This window comes from Protopterus annectens, chromosome 2.part0 (genome assembly GCF_019279795.1).
Source record: "Protopterus annectens isolate FY-2018-M chromosome 2.part0, PAN1.0, whole genome shotgun sequence".
Lineage (NCBI taxonomy): Eukaryota > Metazoa > Chordata > Ceratodontiformes > Protopteridae > Protopterus > Protopterus annectens.
In genome coordinates this window covers 1,501,850,664-1,501,863,285 of record NC_056728.1, presented here as the reverse complement: position 1 = coordinate 1,501,863,285, position 12,622 = coordinate 1,501,850,664, and positions in this window count along the sequence as shown.

The window sequence follows — 12,622 nt, the reverse complement described above, 5'->3', positions numbered from 1 at the left end:
CTCTGTTGGCCTACAAAGCCATGTCCAACTCAGGCTTAATGGATATGTTCCATCTATGGGAATCCATGTCACAGTGAGCCACATGCAGTAGTGAGCTAAACTTTGCCACAATAATAACTAGAATATTCTGGAGGGACAGATTCCTGTCACAGAAACTCCCCATGCTTTGGAACAACATCCTTAATTGCATTATACAGAGCCCCTCACTAACACTCTTCAAGAGAAACCATGAAGAGTGGATGGGGAACAGTAGATACACCCCAGTTGTCCCGCCATTGGCTCTGCTCCACAGAGGGACAGTTAATTAATCGATGGGGTGTCAAAAGCTGACACATTTTGGTGAGGCCTATAAATGCCCTTGGGCAGTTAGCCAAGTCCCTACCTATGAACCTATGAACCTATACATACAGAATCAGCACATGCTAATAGCTTAATTTACTGTTCAGGTGTTGACTTACCTTGCGCCAATAGCAGTTGTGTGTGCAATAGTTGAGGGCTGCCTATGTTGGATGCACACAGTAGATTGCCTATACATGACAATTCACAGGTAGTCTTGTGTGTGTGCCATCAATTTTTACTGTGTGTACAGGTGGAGAAAGGTGTCAGTCCCTAGCTGCCTACACTGTCAGTGTGAATGCTATATGTTCCCTCCTTGCCATGGCATGGGCGTACTGGGCATGCCTCCATCTGCCTACTGGGGCTGGCTCAGGGTGTTCATGGTCTGAGTACCTCTGCACCTGTGGGGCCCTTGGCAATGCTGGTGGGCTGTCAGGGCCTTCACCATTCTCTCCCTGCTGCAGCTGTTTCCACAGGATCATATTGTGTAGCATGGCACATACTATGAAGATGTGGGCACACGTGCCTGGAGAGTACAGCAAGGCTCCACCAGATATGTCCAAGCAATGGCACCGCGATTTAAGCATCCCAAACACATGCTCTGTGATGATTCTGGTTTGTGTGTGTGTGCCTCATTATGGCATTCTTGCATGGGTGTGTGTGCATTTCTGATGGGAGTCATCATCCACGGTTCCAGTGCATAGCCAGCATCCCCCACCAGGTGGCCATATGGGATGTCCCCCCTGGCAAATACCTGATACAGCTGTGAGGCATGCCAGATGTGGGAGTCATGATAGCTTCCAGGGCCGCCAGCACACACATCCAAGATAATGCCCTGGGCATTGCACATGACCTGGCATTTAATAGAGGGGTATCCCTTGCGGTTTATGTAACACCTGCCCTGCTCACCGGGTGGTGACTTGATGTGTATGTGCGTGCAATCTATTGCACCCAGTATCTCTGGGCATTCTGCCACATGGTGGAAGAGATGCATATTGTTGGCCAACTCTTCCTGCATTCGGGGGAAGTATATGTCTTCATTAGCATGCGGTAACATGGCATCCAGGAACTGGTGAAGTACCCTGGATGCTGATGTCTGTGAGATCCCCATGATATCCCCAGTTGGACTTTGAAAGGTACCTGTGGCTAGTATTCTCAGGCTTACACATACCTTTGTATCCACTGTATTGGGTTCCCCTCTGTTTGTTCTGGCTCTGAAGCATGGCTGGCACAGCTCCACAAGTTGCTGTAGGGTGTCCCTGTCCATCCTGTAATGCTCTACTATCTCCAGATCATGTAGCCCCTGGTAGGTTACCCTGGGTCTGAACACTCTTCTCCTCCTCTGGTGCCTGAGGTGGTTGACAGCATCATCCTCCACACCACCTTCAGTCTCCAACACATGCTGGTGGATCAAAGCTATGGCAGCCCCTAACATGCACATATTAAAAGTTCCTCGTATGTATACACCAATGGTGCAGAGTGTATGGGGATACACACGTGTGTGTGAGGTGCTTTCCCACTTTGTACTATTGTGCTATGGAGACTGCTGATGTCATTGGCTGTGTATGACCAATTCCAGCTGCAGGGTATCTTAATTAGAGGTTTTACAGTGAGTACTGCAAGTGTGGGGCCTGGAGTGTGGAGTTATGCTCGCCTGCCTTAATTAATCTGTTGCCCTTTAATTCACTTTTAAACCTGGATCCCCTCCCATTGTCAGGCATGCACCCACCTGCCAGCTTTCTTGCTTTGTACTTTCCCTACCCAGTCATGTGTTGCAAAATGTGTTTTGTAGCTGATATAATGCAATTCTGATTTGTTCTGCTGTGGCACTTTACTGTTTTCTTTGCAGTACAGCCCCTCCCCTTTCCTGTTATGCAGGTAGCTGCTTGCAGCCTTGTTAGCTGTTGTCAATGGCCCACTGTAGGTTCCTAGGTGTTAATTAGTCATTTGTACTCCAATTTCCCTGCTGCAGCATTTCCTTTTTTTTCCCTATATCCTTCCTGTTTCAGCTCCAGTGCGTGCCGCGCAAACACATTGACCGTGTTTAAGTGCGTTTTAATCTCCGTTCACAGGTATATCAGTTATCTTGTGTGCTCTCAGCTAAGCAAAGCTAAAGCCAGTTCAACACACCCCTTTCCTGCAGGTTTGCTTAGCTGCAGGCAAATCAGGTTAGCACTGCTCCAATGTGCTTACAGCAAAGGTGACACACCACTCTCTTGATGTCATCTTTATCTCATGGGCATACCTTGGTGTTATAACGTTACACAGTGAGGTGCATCCTTCCACCAGTGGGGATTGGTGATTCACTATAACTCCTCTCATTTCATGAGATTGCCTACTAATTCCTAGATACCGTGCAAAACACTGACACAGCCCCTTAGCAACCCTTGCACCATGGTGTGGTGTAACATGCCTGCTGTGATGACCATGCCCTGGCCCAGCAATCAAGGAGCCTCAATCCTCACCACAAACACCAGGGAGGTCATCTCCTAGTAGAGGGGAAGATAACTAATACACACAGTAAAGTACAATTTCCCTTAAATGCACATAGAGAACACAGTCAGTCTGGGGCTGGTTGCTTCCATGCTCACCAGGTTCCCAATAAGACTTCTCACTGGCACAGTTATAGGGTCCAGGTCTCAGCCTAACTGGGCAAGCTAAAACCTCCAGTACCCTCTCTGTCCAACCAGTGCTTCGTGTCCCTGCCAAGTAGCTGACACAACACACACACACTTTGAGATAAGTATTTATACAACTTCACAGACACTCCTGGGAAAGGCTGACACAGATTCTCCAACTGTGCCACTTTACCCAGAGTATACGGCAGTAATTACTGCCACCACCCAGTTAATAATATCAGCTACTAAAAGGCCTTTAAAAGGGTGTCCAATTATTACTGTGCAATATTAATATCCAATGGCAGTATGACTAACAGTCAAGGCTTACTTTAGAGTGGCCTATTGCAATAACCTCTATAAATATGCAATGTATTCTAGAGCTTATCTAGAAGGTTTTAAAAATATTTAATAATAAATAATTAAAACACAAGAAAAAACTAGTACACCACAGAGATATCCAAGAGTTCACAGATCACACAGAAACTTAAAATAATACAGTAGGACAGATCTGATTTCAAAGAAAAATCCCTAATTAACCTTTACTAGCTTTAACTATTCCTACAAGGAATCACAGTGCTAAAACTTACATGTGAGCTTAGGCAGAGTGCTGAGTTAGATATCCAAGATCAAAATGCTCTCTCTCTCTCTCTCTGAGACACAGTTTATAAAACATCACTAAAAAACATGGCTCTGGGTCCTCTCCAGATTACATCATTTTTGACACTTAGGTTTTCCCAGTATTCATATTGCATCATCTTGACACCTGCTCTTTGTTCCCAGGCTAATTGAAACTCCATTTACATTATTTAGCAAGCTAACACCTGCATAGGAGAATACAACACTAAAAGGCATTTCACATATACACTCTAGCAATTAGTCCTTAGTTAACACAATAGACAGAATGTCTTCAGCCATCCTGACTGGAGCCAACTTTAAAGATCAAAGAATGTCATAAAATCATTTCAATATCAAAAGACAAATTTGAAAGGCTTGACTTAGTTTTTCTTTACAGCAAGGGAGCAATGTTGTAACCATCTTGAAGTTCACATTTTACAGTGTTTTCTTTCATTTAAAAACACAAGCCTGTATTTTACATTTATTTATACAAATGATAGATTTATATATCAAATTATATTTGCCTAGGCTGGCAGCCTTCACCCATCTCTCCACAATCATCAGATCCCCCCCGGGAAACTCAAGCAAGCTTTTCAAGTGCCCCTTGCGAAACATCACTTGAGAGTGTCAGGTCTATCTGGGTGTACCTCACCCCATTCCCTGTCTTGAGAGCCCATCTGCATTGGCATTGCTACTCCCACTGTGGTGCTGCACTGACATATCATATGCTTGCAACCTCAGACTCCATCTTAGCAACTTGGCATTTTGCTGACTGTTTCTGTTTAACCATGTTAGAGGGTTGTGATCTGTCATCACAGTGAATTTTCTTCCATACAGATAAGGCTGAAATTTTTGTAGGGCCCACACTATGGCTAGACATTCCTTTTTTACCACTGCATAGCATTCCTCCCTGGTTTGGAGCCTGTGACTGAGGTAAACCACTGGGTGCTCTTCCCCCTCTGAAGAAATCTGGCTAAGTACAGCCCACACCCCATGGTTTGATGTATCCACTTGCACAACAAAATCGTTGCTGTAGTCTGAACAGGCTAACACAGGGGGTCCTCCCAAAGCTTCCTTAAGCTTCTGAAATGCCTGCTCACATGCTGGTGTCCACACTACCTTATCTGGCCTATTCTTCCTTGTCAGGTCTGTGAGGGGAGCAGCTATGGTACTATAATTGGGAATGAACTCAATGTAGTACGCTGCTGTCCCTAAGAATGCCCTCACCTGCTTTTTGGTAACAGGTGCAGGCCATGTTTGAATAGCTTCCACTTTGGCAGGTTCTGGCCTTATCTTACCACTCACCACTCTATGTCCTGGGTAGCAGACCTCTGCCATACCCACCTGACATTTGCTCGGCTTAATAGTCAACCCTGCCCTCTGTAGTCTGCCCAGCACCTCCTTGACATACTGAAGGTGCTCTTGCCAGTAATGGCTGTAGATAGCAATATTATCCATGTAAACAAGGGCATAACCTCCTGCTCCTGCTAAGATATGATCTACCAGCCTCTGGAATGTTGCTGGGGCATTGTTCATCCCAAAGGTCATCTTTGTAAATTCATACAAGCCAAAAGGAGTCACAAAGGCTGACTTTTCTCTAGCACTGGGAGTCAAGGGCACCTGCCAGTAACCCTTGGTAAGATCAATGGTTGTAAGATACTAAAGCCCCACCCAGCTGCTCTAAGGCCCCATCTGTCCTATGCATGGGGTAAGCATCTGACTCTGTGAGACTATTTAATTTCCTGTAATCCACACAGAACATGGTGCTGCCATCCTTCTTTGGCACCAACACCACTGGTGAGGCCCAGGGACAGTTGGACTCTTGAATCACCCCTAGTTCCAACTTCTCCTGTACCTTCTCCCTCAGATTCTGTTTAACTCTCTCAGGTACCCTATAAGGGGCCTGACTGATAGGTCTTTGGGGTCCTGTATCCACCTGGTGTTGCAACGGGTGGGTGATCCCTGGTTTCCTGGTGAATATGCCCCCAAACTTCTGCAACACTGCTCGCATTTCTCGTACCTGGGTAGGAGATAGCTGCTGGGACATTGCTACCCCTTCCACCAACGTGTCAGCCCAAGCCTCACTGAGGAGATCACTCACAAGATCTCTTTCAGACTCCTCCTGCAATCCACTGCAAATGCTCAGCACAAGGGCCTCCCTATCATGGGAAGATTTCATCATGTTAACATGGTAAAATTTGTGCCCCTGCCATCTGCCTAGCACTTCCACCATGTAGTTAACATCACTTACCTTTCTTACCACCTTGTAGGGTCCCTCCCAAGCTGCCTGTAACTTGTTGTGTCTGATAGGAATGAGAACCATCACCTGCTGCCATACCACACCTTTTTCTGTTGTTGGGTTTCTGCCTGATTCTCCTGGGCCAAGCCCATGGATTCCCTGAGACTTGTCCTAAGGGTTAGGACATATGCCACAACAGACTCCTTGTGAGACTCACACTCACCTTCCCACTCATCTCAAATTAAATCTAGAGGTTCCCTTACCCTATGCCCATACAGGAACTCAAAGGGTGAAAAACCTGTGGATTCCTGGGGAGCCTCTCTGTAAGCAAGCAACAGATGGGGCAAATATTTGTCCCACTCTCTCTTAAACTGATCTGCAAATGCCCATAGCATGGACTTGATTGTAGAGTTTAACCTTTCAACAAGACCATTAGTCTGGGGATGGTAGGGGGTGATCATCATGTGCTTCACCCCACAGGACTTCCACAGACAAGCCAGCAGGTCTGACATAAAATTGGCACCTTGGTCAGACAGTATTTCCTTTGGGAAACCTACCCTGCTGAAAATCTCTATCAAAGCATTTGCCACCTTCTCTGCCTCAATGGAGGACAAAGCCACTGCCTCAGGGTATCATGTAGCATAATCTACAATCACTAGGATATGCCTTTTCCGTGTGGAACCTGGGGTACTCAGAGGACCCACAATATCCATAGCTACCCTCTGAAATGGCTCCTCAATCACATGCAAAGGCATCAAAGGAGCTCTCATCTTGTCTCCTGCCTTGCCTACCTTTTGGCACTACTCACAGGTCCTGCAGTACCCTGTTACATCTCTGGAAATTCCAGGCCAATAGAAGTTTTGCATAATACGCCTCTTTGTACGTTTTATGCCGATATGATGTGCAAAGGGAATATCATGGGCTATGGCTAGAAGTGCCAGGTGGTAAGCTCTAGGCACTACCAACTGCTGTACTCTCTCACCTTCTAGCCCTCCCTCAGGTGTCCACTCTCTGTACAGTAACCCTTTGTTCCAGTATACAGATTCCCCCTTCCCTTGAGAATCAGGAGCCTCCCTAGCTACCTTCCTCAGGCCTTGAAATCTAGGTTCTGAAAACTGAGCTTGTCTCAAGTCTCTCCTTGTAACCCTTCCCAGCTCCCCTTCCACAGGAGGTCTGGCATCCTCTGACAGTGGTGCCTCACTGTCAGCCTGGGTATTACTACACACCTCTACCTTTGCAGTTACCTTGTCCAAGGGAACATCAGTACCCACAAGCAGCTGTGGCTCACATTCAGTCTCACTGCTACAGCATAGCTCACTCACTGAATTAACCACCTCAGCAGTCCTGGCTGCAAGTACTGCCTCATCCAAATCTTTCCCTCTCAGGACATCTGGAGGATGGTAGTTCCATACCCCTGTTGTCTCAAGACAACCTACTGTTGGCATTTTGTCTTTCCCACTTACTGGCTCCCTCACCTTTGGTTCCCCACCTTGCCTCTCTGGACATCTGTATGCTATATGGACCCACTGGTTGCATTCAAAACATTTAACCCTGTCTCCTGGATGTGTACCTGGACTAGTGGCTTCCCCTGCTACTGGCAGATTCTTTTGGGGCAGTCTGTGCTGCCCACCATGGGTTCCTTTAATCCCATGAGCAGTACTGGGGGTCCCTTTCCTGTGCAGGGCTGCTATGCTTGCTAGGTGTAGGTCACCCTTCTTCTCCATCTACTCTGAAGTAGTACACTGTTTATCAGCTAACCAGATCCTCATGTCCTCAGGCAAAGTGCTAAGGGCTTGTTCCCTTAGCAAAAGGTTTTCCAGCCCTTTAAAAGCGGTGACCTGACACCCACTCACCCAGCTATGAAAATAAGTGCTCAGTTCAACAACATATTCACATACATTTCATCTGCCTTGCGTCTATGCTCACAAAACTTTTCCTATACATTTCAGGTGTTAGCTTAAAACATTCTAATAAATGTATTTTTACAGCAGTATAATCAAAACAGTCACTGTCAAGCATTTTTGTTAAAGAAGTTACAGCTTTACCATGGAGTAAGGGGGTCAGGAACCATACCCAGAGACCTTGGTCAACTTCATACTGTTTACATACCTGCTTAAACATATGAATGAAGCTATCAAAAGTATCCCCCTCTTTAAACTGTGGAAGAGATTTACTGATGTTTTGTGCTTCTGGGGTGCAGTTACTCCCTTCCCCATTACCTCCATGACTCTGGTGAAGAGTCAGCATTTCTCTCTCATGCCTCCGCTGCTGTTTATTTTCTTCAGCTTCTAGGTCCTTATTCTCTCGGCTGCTTCTAGTTCCATACGCCTGGACTCCAACTCAAGTCTCTTTAGCTCAAGCTGGATTTTTAAGTCCACTGCAGAAAGCCTGAGCTGCCCATTCCCTGAGAATATTGTATCTCCACTGTCAGTCTGATTGTCCTCCAGGCTGCTGTTTTCTGATGCAGCTGTAACCAAGGCTGCAATCAGGTCTGCTTTAGTCAAGTTTCCATGGACCAGTCCCCCTAGCCTGGCACATCTCCGCCAGCTGGCTCCTTGTCAGCATTCCATACTCCTCTGCTGACATGTTGCCTGCTCACTCTGACTAACACTAAGCTAACAGAAGAAATAAAACAATCGTGATCTGATCTCTGAGTATACACTGTGTGACTGTTTTAGAGTACACAACACTTTTAGAGATCACTGTACATAAGCTACAGGAATTCGCTCTACCCACACCACTACAAGCCAATTAGTATGTGATGTAGATCCCACCACTGCCACCACTTGTGATGACCGTGCCCTGGCCCAGCAATCAAGGAGCCTCAATCCTCACCACTAACACCAGGGAGGTTGTCTCCTAGAAGTGGAGAGGATAACTAATACACACAGTAAAGTACAATTTCCCTTAAGTGCACACAGAGATCACAGTCAGTCTGGGGCTGGTTGCTCCCTTGCTCACTAGGTTCCCAATAAGACTCCCCACTGGCACAGCTATAGTGTCCAGGTCTCAGCCTAACTGGGCAAGCTAAAACCTCCAGTACCCTCTCTGTCCAACCAGTGCTTCATGCCCCTGCCAAGTAGCTGACACAACACACACACACTTTGAGATAAGTATTTATACAAGTTCACAGACACTCCTGGGAAAGGCTGACACTGATTCTCCAACTGTGCCCCTTTACCCAGACTAGTCAGCATTTCTCTCTCATGCCTCCTCTGCTGTTTATTTTCTTCAGCTTCTAGGTCCTTATTCTCTCGGCTGCTTCTAGTTCCATATGGTAGTAATTACTGCCACCACCCAGTTAATAATATCAGCTTCTAAAAGGCCCTTAAAAGGGTGTCTAATTATTACTGTCCAATATTAATATCCAAAGGTAGTATGACTAACAGTTAAGGCTTACTTTAGAGTGGCCTATTATAATAACCTCTATAAATATGCAATGCATTCTAGAGCTTATCTCTACACAAAGCAGCCACAGGTAGAAGGTTTTAAAAATATTTAATAATAAATAATTAAAACACAAGACAAAACTACTACACCACAGAGATATCCAAGAGTTCACAGATCACACAGAAACTTAAAATAATACAGTAGGACAGGCCTGATTTAAAAGAAAAATAACTAATTAATCTTTACTAGCTTTAACTATTCCTACAGGAAATCACAGTGCTAAAAACTTACATGTGAGCTTAGGCAGAGTGCTGAGTTAGATATCCAAGATCAAAATGCTCTCTCTATCTCTCTCTGACACACAGTTTATAAAACATCACTAACAAACATGTCTCTGGGTCCTTCCCAGATTACATTATTTTTGACACTTAGGTTTTCCCAGTATTCAAATTGCATCATCTTGACACCTGCTCTGAGTACCCAGACGAATAGAAACTCCATTTACATTATTTAGCAAGCTAACACCTGCACAAGAGAATATAACACTAAAAGGCATTTCACATACACACTCTAGCAATTAGTCCTTAGTTAACATAATAGACAGAATGGCTTCAGCCAGCCTGACTGGAACCAACTTTAAAGATCAAAGAATGTCATAAAATCCTTTCAATTTCAAAAGACAAATCTGAAAGGCTTGACTTAATTTTTCTTTACGGCAAGGGGGCAATGTTGTAACCATCTTGAAGTTCACATTTTACAGTGTTTTCTTTCATTTAAAAACACAAGCCTGTATTTTGCATTTATTTATACAAATGATAGAATTGTATATCAAATTTTATTTGTCTAGGCTGGCAGTCTTCGCCCATCTCTCCCCAATCATCACACCTGCTATTGACTATTATGGGGAAATCATGATATGTGTTATATTGCAGTTTTATGCTACATTTTTCTATTTTCCTTGCAATCTCATTTGTGCGCCGCTACCCTACCCTTAATCTTCACGATAGTGTGGAAAAAAAAGTTAAATGTTATTTTTATAGTTTGTACATGTTATTTAATGCCAATGGCTATATATTTAGCCATTGGCATATATTAGCAATATAATACATGTGTTTGGCCAGCTGTCATGGCTCCGATTTTGTGTTTGCAAAAATGTAAACCGTTTTTTATGATTTGCATTTCTGCATGCTTACACTATTTCTGCACCACTTCCTGGATCACTAAATACCTTCATTTGCATGCTACACTGCTGCAAATGGGGTATTAGCATACAGCTGCTGGGAGCTGTGCTGGTGTAGCGTACTCAGGTAGTGCACATGGAAACAGATCGTACCTGGATTGCTCGCCGGCCATATATGGTGTTGTAACGCTAATGCTACGCCTGCACCTGGTGCAAGCTTCATGAATCCCGGGGTATATTAGCGAAGTTTTAAAACTGTGAACTTAAAAAAAAAAAATATATTTTTAATGTTTTTGCAGGGGAGCAAGCCCTCTGCACCCCACACCCCCTATTAACTAAATACACCAACTCTAAGATCACACTACATTGCAGAAAAGGGTACATTTCCCATTCCGAGCTGTACCGTGATCTCCATTCAAAACTTGAAAGTTTTAAAACTTCAGTCATATGGTCCCGACTATATGACTTTTGATGTTTTGAAACTTCAGTAATCTGATAGGGACCTGTATATATTTTATAGATAGATACTATATATAGACAGATAGCTATATACCCCCCACAGACAAACACATCTAACTTTGTATGTGTGTGTGTGTGTGTGTGTGTGTGTGAGTGTGTGTGTGTGTGTGTGTGTGTGTGTGTGTGTGTGTGTGTGTGTGTGTATATATATATATATATATATATATATATATATATATATATATATGTATATATATATAGTAATGTGTTAACTTGTATGTAAATCCTTATATTAATTACTGCTGCAGCTGTATCCCTGAGCCCTCCACTTTATCCTATATCCTACTTTATTATAACTTTGAAGTCACCTGTATCATTGGAGAAAGGGAATGTCAATTCTCAGTGAAAGACTGATATTCTATGTGAATTCAGCTTGTGCCCTGGTGGTGAAATATCAAATGCATCTGACTGTAATCTATCAGCCAGCAGGAAATAAGCCCATTCAAACCTGTGCAGGTGGCATGACATGTAGAGTAACTGCTGTCACCATAAATTCATGCATCATTTCTCAGATATGACCAGAAAGCCAGTGCTGAGAAGTGCAGGAGGTACTGTACCACATTTAATTATTAATACATTCTTTCTCCTATTATCTGTTTTATCCATTGCAGTGTCAAAGGGGGGTGGGGGTGGGTGGAGTCTGTACCAGCAAGCAATCTAAACAAGGCACAGAAGCCAAAAAGCCATTCTGAATGAGACAACTCATTGCTATATGCTTGCACACAGACACATACAGACACACACACACACACACACACACACACACACACACACACACACACACACACACACTATCAGTTTGTCAATAATGGACATCTTAGACAGCTATTAATTCAGGTAGAATACATCTTTGCTAAGGTCGAGGAAAGAGGAGAACCTTGTGAAAACATAAATGAAACAGGTGAGATGTGCATAATCTGCACACATGGCAGCCCAGCTGAAACATCCATCTTAGTAATGAGTGGTAACCCTAACCTAAACACTGAACTTGCCCTTAACTCTATCATGAATCCATTACTTCAAAAGCCCCTCCCATATGACTGACACAAGTCAGCAATGGGTTTTGGGTAGTACATTAGAAAGGGAAATTTGTTTCCTTTATCAATGTATTGAGTGTCGATTTGTTCAATATCAAGAATGTTTGACATGTTTTTGTAGATGTTTTGTATGTTGACCAACATTATATAATATTGTATGTAGTATATGTGTTTGTGTATCTAAACACACACACACACACACACACACACACACACACACACACACACACACACAGACATTTGTGTGTGTGTGTGTGTGTGTGTGTGTGTGTGTGTGTGTGTGTGTGTGTGTAACAGAGAGAAAGATGAAACATACTGCATTATACTTAATTAATTGATAAAGAAAACAGTGCAGGATATCTGTCTTAACTGAAGATGTTGATAAACAGTAAAACATACTTTTATTGCAACATAAAATCCCCCCAAAAAACACAGCAATCTGAATTTGAGGAAATGAAAGGATAGGAGAAGACTAAACACCACATGCCAAATATTTTGAACAATGGAAAATGAGTTTGTTATTATCAGTTAAGGGCTTTAATTCATAATCTATGAAGTATGAACTTCATAACAGCTGTCTTAAAATTTAAAAATAAATTTAAATAGTAAAACATGTATTATCACATGAATGAATACAACCAATCTCATGATTTGAGCCACCTTGAGCATTCAATTTAAAACCATCACT